The 11,195-nt window shown below is 35.0% G+C and overlaps 1 non-coding gene across 1 annotated transcript; it reads left to right on the forward strand.

Moving 5' to 3' along the window:
- Window positions 1-3,991: 3,991 nt before the first annotated feature.
- Trnag-gcc lies at window positions 3,992-4,062 on the forward strand. The gene has a single exon. It is a non-coding gene; the product is annotated as a tRNA-Gly (tRNA).
- Window positions 4,063-11,195: the final 7,133 nt, after the last annotated feature.

The following is an 11,195-nucleotide window of genomic DNA, read 5'->3' on the forward strand; positions in this document are numbered from 1 at the left end:
CGATCAGCGATAAACTGAAAGGGTCCAATTGATCGTCTAATACCACGACTTCATCGCCTTATTACTTGGCCATCCGCATCCATTGCCTTGTTTAAACTGATATGTATAAATATATCGATGTAAAGCAAGCAATGAATACTGTGGTTAGGCTGTCTGTCACTATATTTATTGGTAGAAGGTTGCAGAATGGAGTCGCAGTAGCGATTTATAGCTCATACAACGTCCGACGGCAGTCGAATGTAAATGAAAACCGTTTTGCAGTTTATTGAGTCGAAAGATGTAATGGTTTTAAACGTGACATCGCTCGTAAAGATTAGCTTTTTATCGAGTTAACTTTAATAGAATAAATGGTAGTTTTTAGACGATTTCGCAAATAATAAAGGAAGCTCCGATCATGTGGGGCCAAAACACTTGTACAACAAAATTTAATTAATCAAAATAGATTTAATTAGTTGATATATGTATACATGTATAGGAATGGCGAACAGTTCCTTCGCCTAGGGAATCTTCGCCGAAGCAGGAGGTTTTAACTCTAATCTGAATTTGTGGCGCGGGCATGTCCCACTGTCCCGCAGTTGAGAACTTGTGTATAAAGTAATTCCAACCGAAGATATTTTTTTTTTATGTAATAGCAGGCAAACGGGCAGGAGGCTCACCTGATGTGAAGCGATACCGCCGCCGATGGACATTCACATTGCCAGAAGGCTCGCAAGTGCGTTGCCGGCCTTTCAAGAATTGGCCGGAATGACTTCCTTATCGTGTTTGAGTGTATGACGTCATCGTAGTGATTTGAAGGCGCAAATTGTATGTGTCACTACAAACATTACAAATCGCTTATTACTACAGACGACACAAACCTAATGTGTTTAATACATTATAATATTATACGTAGTTTCCGGAGCAGTCTAACCGTTTCTTATGTATTTGACTTGATATGAATCTGCTCTTCATACATTAGCAGTGTTGACTTAGTGGCTTCAGCGTGCAAGTTTGGTGACAATTGGGCTTTGCACCAAAGGAGTCTCTGTCTTTGTGTACATTTAAAAATCTCTCGAACTGTGAAGAAAAACATCGACGCCTGCCAATAAGATTGACAGATAATCGTGAAAGAGATACAAAAATCTGAGGCCTCGACCTAAAAAGGTAGTATTTTATCATATTAATATGTTAGCCCTCTACTCGTGTTTGTCTTGTTTGTTTGATAAAATCTAAAACTACCTAACAGTGAGACGGGTTTCACTGATTTGATTCCAGATTTTTATGTATATAATGTTCATCTGGAATAATAACTATGTACTTTTTTTATTTGTTAATTAGTAATCTTACACGTGAGCTTTTATTAGTAATCTTACATATTATTAAAAAAGTACGTATGAGGTATTCAATACAAAAAGCCAAAACAGATTACAATTATTTATTTTATTTATTAATTAAAACTAACCATATCATAACACACCCACTCGCCCACACATACACACACGCGCACGCGCACACACACACGCACACGCACACACACCAAATTTATTTTTACGACTCCGTTTCCATTTTTTTTCCTTTAGCACTTGCTTATTTTCTTCTATTGTATCTTATGACAATGACCTGATTGTACGTGTTCCGGTCCGGTGGTGGAGAGGCTGGCTATCTGTCACTCAGGTCTCCTGTTACAGAGACCAGTCTCTCACATACACTTCCAAATGTTATCATCTTAGTTTAATCATAATAACCTTCTATGTTTGTATATGTGAGAGAAGAAATAAAGATTATTATTATTATATATTATATTATACATAATATTATATATAATATATATTATAATATTATATACCATATATTTGTGGTATATGGCAATTTAAACATAAATGTTACTGTAGGGGGTTAAAAAATACCTGAATTGTTTGTTAAGCAGAAAAAAGTTACCAGCGAAATAGCGATTTGGGTACGAGATAGGTACCTAACAACGCCTTCCTTAAATCTGATCAGCCAATTATATATATGAACAAAATACATGAAACAGAAAACATAAGTATAATTTGTATTTATAATTTTCATAACCTACAAAGTATTAATAAAAATAATTAAAAAGAAAATTAAAACAAATTTAAAAAAATTGGTACCTGCCAGTGACCTTTACTAAAACATTAGTTCATGAATAATTTAATAGCCAAGAAAAGGAAAACTAAATATATTGAAGAACTAAATTGTTACTGCTAAACGAATTCCAGGCCTTTTCGCATCTTCAAATATTTCCTCAAATCCTCTTTGGTAAGGTTGAGAATATCAACATCTTAATAATTAGCTAAAATTCTAAACATTGGCAAATATAACGAAATCCACACAAAATAATTTTAGAATTAAATAATTTATATCACTGCGGGAAAGTGTTGATGTTACTTCGAGGTTACTCTTGGGATTAAGTTATCTCAGGTCTGCCACGGTATTAGACGACTTTAGAATTATTAATACTGGTAACGATTTACAGCAGATTCTTTCGCGTTTATTTATTAACATCATAAAAATGCATTTTCTACAGTATATGTTACACTGTCTATTCTAAAATACATGGCAATTATAGTGAACATATATGTTACTAAACATTAAAAACACTTCCAATTTCAGTTTTCACTAGTAATTCTTAACCATGCGGATTAGGTAACGATGTTTTATTTAACATTACCTTTGAAAAATAAAAATAAATCAATGGCGCTACAACCTTTTATAGGACTGGACCTTAGATTTATGTATCCGTTTCACGAACATTTGTTAATGTAATCAAGAAGGTGATCCTTCTGTTCCTGACGCACGCCGTCGACTTTTTTGGGTCTAAGGCAAGCCGGTTTCCCCACGATGTATTCCTTCATCGGTCGAGCTAATGCGCACATAGAAAGAAAATCCATTGGTGCACAGCCGGGGATCGAACCTACGACCTCAGGGATGAGAGTCGCAAGCTGAAGCCACTAGGCCAACACTGCTTCTAACATTACCTTTACTTATGAAAAATATATTTATCCCGTTTTATAGCGTCCTCTCTTTTTACAGCGTAAAATTAAAAAGTGACGAAACAAAGGGCACTTACTATATTTTTAAGAATTTAAAATGGCGGTATTTCTTCCATTTTAAGTTATTACTATGGGAATCCTTAGTTTGAACATTAGTATTGTCTTAAGTTAGGTTAGTAAGGCTATATGCCTTGGTTTTTATTTGATTATATTGATATTAAACAGAAGAATATACTTCGGTAGAAGATTATAAAATCCAGTGTAATACACTCGCGCATTACGTAATCAATGCCTGTCTCTTTTCATCACAGCGTAAATTGAATTTGACAGAAAGAAACAAATTGTCTAAAGAAAGAACGAGCTCTATCGGAACCTTAATGAAGGGGACATGACCAATCATCAAAAAGATTGCTTAAGCCCAAAAACAAAGGCTCCGCCAACATGTGGATCCACGTGGACCTAGTGAGAAGATTGAAAGGGACAAAAATAGGACAGTTTGGTTAGTTTTAAATTACTAGTCTTTAGGCTAGATCGTAATGTTAAATTGTGTGTTTGTGAATGGACAATTTTCAAAAACTAAGACATTAACATCATAATCAAATACTTATGAGTAGAGTTTTGTATATATGCATATATAGATCCGACAGACGTCTGTATATACGTCTACAAAATATCTAATACATAGAAAAATTTCATCAAAATCTGTCCAGCCGTTGAAGAGTTTAATTATGAACACATGATTTATATATACCAGCTGTTTATTTGCTGTATCGATAAATAACCAAGATACTGACTGCAGCGCCACCTGTCGTGTGAAAATGACATGAGAAAGTACGAATCAGGCGCAGTGCGATTAATTAAAACATAGTAATTCGATCTAGTTTTGATGAAAGAGCCGACATGTATGTTATACGTATTATAGTTATAAACATAAATTGATATTTCTATATTATTATCATTTAATACTAATACATTATTTTGTCGGTAGTCCTCAAGCATCGGTGGTTCAGTGGTAGAATGCTCGCCTGCCACGCGGGCGGCCCGGGTTCGATTCCCGGCCGATGCATCTTCTTTTTTTTTTTAAATGCTTCCTACAATATTTTGTATAGTTTAATAGTGGAACATAATTATTTTTTAAAGAATATGAGCCTTCAGTACCAACCAGAAACAATCACCGCATAGGTATTTAATATGTGTTGCTAAACCACGGTTGCGGTATCATAAAAAAAATTGTCTATAAAAAACCGAGGGCTCGTAGCAATTACGAATCGTATTCGTTAAACTAAGTCACGATGGCTTACATTCCTATTTCAAATTTCGCCAACAACGCCACGAATTTAACCGAAATTACCTGCTACAAGTAACTGCAGAAAAGTACAAAGCAAACAATAAATCTTTAAACAAGCAGGCTGTAGGAAGGTTTTAATTAAATTTTACACAATACATACAAACTTTACCTACTCTATTTATTCCCTATCCTTTGTTACAAGTAGTTATTCTGCAACTTTGTACATACAACTCATTCTGTAAGACAATTTTCGAGTGTTATTTTTTTTTCTTTTATCATTTACAATCAGCCTATTGGCTTTTGTCAGATTTTATAATATCATTTTGAGGCAATTAGGGAATGCGAATCCAAACTGCGACAAGTCAGCAAAAAAAACTAAAACGCAGTCCGACAAGAGGCCCGATAGGAGATGACGTTTTGCTGAAGTCTGTTTGCTTTTGTATTGTTCGATTGATCTTTTAATGTCTTCCTTGACAGTGGCAATTCCCTAATATTCATGGACTTTGGTGTGCTCATATTTCGCAGTGTTTTGTGTTTTTGTGTTTTGTTGCCGCAGCAGGATTTCGATATTAGAGCGGCCTGCTAACCCCCAGAGCTGTATCTCAAAGAACCATATTGCTTTATTACAGTTTTGTAAATGAGAAGTTTATTTTCCAGACTGAGTGCGGCTTTTCTACCTAAGTTTACGTTACGATGCTTATTACTAGCTTGCTCTGTCTAATAACAATATAAAGATAAAAACTGTTTACATAGTCCATTTATTAAGGACACTGAGCGAGTTCATACAAGAAAATTCCTACACATAGCTACTGATTATATTTATGGTACACAAGTGATGGCAGGAAATAATAATTTTTAAGACAGGTCGATTTTTGGCCGCAATTTCTGTGCAAAACCAAACATTGGGGCAATCCAAAAAGCCTAACGATAACAAATCGGGGAATACAGTTTATATCCCATCTATCCTCTACATCCATAATTAATTTATACAACTGTATAGCTAAATGATTAAAGAATTCATTAAGTGATAACAATGACGCATAGCGCGGTGAAGACGGAAGCGCCGCCATTTTGAGGTTATTTTCCTGCGTATCATGATTTGGAATTACTATTACTTTTGACTTGAAGAAGGTTTGTTGTATGTTTAAGGTTCAATCATCAGCTGTCGTGTAAATCTATTGACTACATAAACATATATAGGACATCTCCAGAACACAGCAACCTCCAATTTTTTTCTAAAACAAAGTGGCCAGTAGGTACTCAATAAATAACTTCACAATGTAATCGCGGGTAGGCGGAGATATAGATACTTCTGCTTAGCGTATATGACGGTCATGAATTCGATTTCCAAACAATTATTATTTTAGCAAGCCCACGGGCCACCTGTCCCTGCAATGCAGCAGTGCTGAAAGTACCAGGAACACCTTAGTGGGTATTGCTAGACCGTTCCTGTCGTTATCTGAGAAGCATGCCTGTAGTGGGTCGGGTAAAAATATGTACGTATTTTGTACCTCGGAAATAATAATAATGGGCACCCCTCACACCATGCTTATGGTATGCTTTTACAAAGCCAAACATCTTGAGGGAACCGTAACTAAGCCATGTTTAATTACTAACCAATTTGTAATTTCCCTTTGCCTTTAATCGGCTCAAAAGAAAAGGTGTAAATAAACGGTGAACTGAAATTCATTTCCGTCGAATTCAATCCTCATTTTTGTAAAAAAAAACCTGACCCCTTTTCAAAGGAAGAGTACTATTTAATTACATTATAACCTTATCCTGCGACGAAAATACGCCAGCTATTTGTGAACTAAATTGGATTGTTTCTTTGAAGACAGCTTTCTAGCGATTGTATTTTAGTTTTGCAGTCATTGCAACTCTGAGAATTTTGGATTTTGTTACGAATTTGTTAGGTACACTTAGCGAAATTTTATAGCTTGAACTGTTATCGCATTACGTCTTGATAGAAGTGTACATTCGGATACATTCAATTATTGGTTATTTCGATTAATGTAAAACACATTATATAAAACATATTTATTGTATGATAACATCGAAATATATTAAATTCTAATTAAATTTCAATAAAATTACTATCTCATCTCATTTAAAGCTAAATACATATACACGATGGCCAAATCGTGGACCATCGCAACTTGGGGTCAGGTGGGGTTATCAGATGCATAAAATTGTTCTACGGGAGGTCCTTAAACTCGATACCTGCAGAGTTATCATTTATTTTGATTGTTTTAAGGAAAATTTTACTAATTCGAAAAAAATCTACATTCTGTATCTTTTTCATAATGTCCACTAGATTGGTACTGATGAGTCCTTGCGTTAGACATGTTATTTATGGTTGTTTATTGAAGTTAATATTAAGTTATACGATATAAAATTTTCCCAAATCGTAACTGTTTGTTTATTTCGGACCCCACTGTGAAAAAAACATTTAATAGGGTTTCTCAAAAAGGATTACACATGGACATTAGTGGCTCTAATTTCTTTCTAGGATGAAAATACAAAACAACGATTCGGACTTATGATTAATTCCCTGTAAGCCGTGACCAGTACTGTGTGAATCGGATTATATTCAAACGTGTACAAGATAGCTGCTGTAAGGAAAGAATACTTAACAGGAGTATGCAGAAATTCATTACCTGTATGGCTTTTGCGACGGCAATACCTGGGCTGCGCCAGGGAAGATTCGCATCGCCCGATTTAAATCCATTTTTATTTCTTTGGGGCTAGTTTATCAAAGAGAGAATAACATTAACAGCAGACGTGCATTCCGTAGGTAATTTTATTAGACGGTGCAGATTAAATAATATAGTAAATAGTCATAGTCAGGAATTTTAAGCATTTATTTTGTTTTATTTTAACAATTATTTCATAAACGTTGCATTGTTTTTTCGTCCTAGAAATAAATTAGAGCCACTTATGGCCATGTCTAATACCTTTTTAGAATCCCTATTAAATGCGCCAAAACTAGTAATGCAGGTTTCACTTTAGAACAATTTTTTGCAGCTGATGACCCCATCTAACCCCTAATTGCGTTTTATCCAGGACCTTTTGGCCAACCTGTATATTTCTCATACTTAATCCTTAGTTCTTAAGAGAATTAGGAATTGTTAACAGTGTTTTTTAACGAATTCTATTTATAGAAAATATTTTTATTTAAAACTTTAAGATACGAAGATACGTTTACGATTAACAGGAAAACTTAATGATAATATTATTACGGCAGGACAAGTGGATGATCTAAAAGGCAGTTGAGCGCTTATTGATTCAAGTGTGTTTCTGGCCTTTAAAATAGATATAGATTTTGAAAAATAAACAAAAGACTACAAAAAAGTAGTCCTTTAAAAGGATTCCATATAAAGCTAGAAGTACTAGGGGAGCAGCGTCAAAGGAGAGATCTTGCGGAAGTGCGCTGCACTCAACATCCTGCAGATAATCATTTCCGCAGTCATCCTGCATGAAGCTCTCATTGGAGCCAGGTGAAAAAATATTACCTTTGAATATTAAAGGAAATTCAACCTTAATGACCTTATTTTCATTAGAAAAATTATAATTCAACGTTAAATTTTAATAATTAACGGATTCATAATCTTTTATTATGTAAATAAAATTTTCTACAATATGCCTTTATCGTCTGCTAAGCAACGATTATGCATTGTTACCGGTTCACCAACACCAAAGATAATATAAAGTAACTATAAGCGTACGCGCCCGGACAAATAAATAATTTTATAATTACGTTGAAACGTAATAACATAGAATAAAACAAACGAAGACGCCTGCATCGTATATTGGTTCAGCTTTAATGTTCATGTATTTACGTGTAACCTTCATTCAAATCAAAGTAAATTTATATTTAGTACAAATTAACTAACTTATCAAAGTTAATACATGATATTGGCCTGGGGCTTGAACCTGCTACTCTGATCTCTGATGTTGTCGGTTCAAAACTCGAGACGAAATATCAACTACATAAGGCTGATTAGGTACTTTAGAATTAGAATAAGAAAATAATATTTAAATAGTAAGCCACGACCAAGGTGAAATGTTAGTAGATTTATCAAACAAATCGCTTTCAAAATTTATAACCAAAACATTTTTACTTTAACACGATTGATCTAGCACAAATATATTACATCAGTATTACTAACACAAGACGAGACAAGAGACGATGGCAAGCGGATGGAATATCGTTGATGGAAAATGGGGCGGGTTTTAGTATGGCATGCTTCTTGTGTGGACACGTTTGCCCCGTCTCACCTCCTTCGGACAAGCAAGAAAGCTGGGGCGGCCACAGAGCAGGCAAAAATAATAAACAGCACAAATATAAGAGTCTTTCCTGCTACTTCGATTTTGTTCCCGTTGCATTAGAGACTCCTTGGCCGTGTGGTTCAAGTGCACAGGCTTATTAAAGATTCATGTCGGTGCCTGCTGGATAGTACTGGTGAACCCAGAGCTGGTGCTTTCTTCGCTCAACGAATAAGTATCGCAATGCAGCGAGGAAATGTGTTATGTCCACTGCCATAGGGACCAAAGTTTGTAAATTTGTTTTGATTTTCTTTTTAAATTATTACCTAAGCTAAGAAAATTGTAAATATGTAATCCATATCACTAATAAATAACAATTACACACGATCTTTTTAGTTTTTGACAGCTGAAAAGTATGGGTTTTCGTCAGTTCTATTTACCATTGTATACATACTAGGTCCTTACATATGAAATTGGCGTTTTGTATGGGAGGAACAAAAAGTCGAATATTTTTAAATATAATATATTTAATTAATCAAAGTATGAACCATTGTTTTCTATGCACTTTTGCCATCTCATACCTAGTTCATTGATCCCTTTACTAAAAAAACCGGTCGGACGGGAATCAATAAAATCTGTGAAGGCGATTTGGACTGCCCCATCAGAGTTAAATTTTTTCCCTTGCAAGAAGCTGTCCAAATTTCGAAAAAAATGGTAATCTGTTGGAGCAAGGTCCGGGGAGTACGGAGGATGTCTTAGACATTCCAATTGAAGCTCTTCTAATTGGTAGCCGTCCGTTGTGCAGTGTGTGGTCTAGCGTTGTCGTGAAGTAGCAGTGGCGTGGAGCGACCAGCCTAGGTTGTTTAGCCACTAGCTTTTCCATCATGGTTTGCAATTGCTGACAATAGACATCAGCCGTAATAGTCTGGCCAGATTTTAGAAAACAGCAATGAACAATACCGGCACTAGTCCACCAAACGCTTACAAGTAACTTTTTTGGGGTTAATTTTCGCTTGGGGCAGGATTTGGCTGGCTGGCCAGGATCCAACCATTGCGCTGAGCGCTTCCGATTATCGTAAAGAATCCATTTTTCATCACAGGTAATGATTCGGTTTAAAATACCTTCATTATTGTGCCAGTTCAGTAATGTAACGCAGCAGTCGACGCGCGTTTGCCGGTTTTCTTCAGTCAATTCATGAGGTACCCACCTTTCAAGCTTTTTAATCTTCCCAATTTGCTTCAAGTGAATTAAAACAGTTTTATCACTAACACCGCAGCCTGCAGCTAACTCGGACGTTTGCGATGGATCCGCTTCCACAATAGCCTTCAATACTTCATTATCAACTTAATTCTCAGTCGAAAACAAAAAACGCACTGTGTTTTCTTTTGCAACATGACCGCCATACACATCATTCACCCTTCGAGTCGTTTCCGCAGCACTAGTGCCACGGCGGAACTCGTACTCGTAAATAATGCGATACTTTAAGTTTTCCATTTTGCAAAATGAGTGACGCAAACAGAAAAAAAACAGAAGAAAACACAAATTAGTGACGGTCATCGAAGCACAAATACATGAGTAAATAGCTGTACAAATTTGAATTTGAAATTCCTAACCAAAGAGGAGGTATTTGATGTCAAAGTGGCCAGTACGAATTACGCCAATTTCATACGTAAGGACCTAATATATATATTGTTACTTTTCGAAATACAATAGCTATTCCATCCTTTAATGTTAAATTAATAACTTTTCTGTTATTTATTTAACCTTAAAGGCCTTAGAACAATACGTTAAGTAAAAAATAGTCGTCGAATTCAACTTTGAAATTCTAGAAATACATAGGCTTTACTCATGAAATAAGCCTGCCGAATATAAACAGTAATTTACATATTACCTGTTAAGCGCCCCTGGGCGTACTTATAACAAGCAATTTGTCTTTTGCTGATGTCTGGGTCTGAGCTTAATTTGAAATATTACGGTTACTTAGGACTCCAAGACACATTCAAAGCGTTTTCTTGAATAGCAACTGTCTAATTATGTAATCAAAATTAAATGTTACGCTGTATGAAGGTATATTTTAAATATTTTTGTTTCGACATCTTGTTAAATGTGCTCAAATATTGAATTTTATAGGAATTTTGACATCCCCATAGAGTCCATTGAAATGATACAGTTTGAGAGCCGAACTGATCATTGTGTAAAGGGCGCAATTTTATTTATGGAAGGCTAAACTCAAGTTTGTGGGGTTGGCCTAATCCCCCGGCCACCATCTTATTTATTTATTTAATTACTAGTAATCTTACAGCTAACATACACATTATAAAACAAAATACTTGTCAATACAGAAAGCCAAAACAGATTACATAGATTAATAATATATATGTAACAGAAAACAAGTAAGTACATTTACAGAAAAATATATTTGAAAATAATAATAATCTAAAGAAAACTGAAATTTAACATTTGATACAGCAAGTAATAATTAATATCTTAAATTACTGCTTAAACAAAATCAGAGTCTTTCCGCCTCTTCAGAAACTTTCTCACATTCTATCTAACTTCTTTCTAACTTCTATGGTGATGTGGAAAATATCAATATTCTCATAGTTGGTGTCATAGTTAGATAAAACCCGAAACATTGGCGAAT

Source organism: Pieris brassicae, chromosome 3, assembly GCF_905147105.1.
Source record: "Pieris brassicae chromosome 3, ilPieBrab1.1, whole genome shotgun sequence".
In the NCBI taxonomy this organism is placed as follows: Eukaryota; Metazoa; Arthropoda; class Insecta; order Lepidoptera; family Pieridae; genus Pieris; species Pieris brassicae.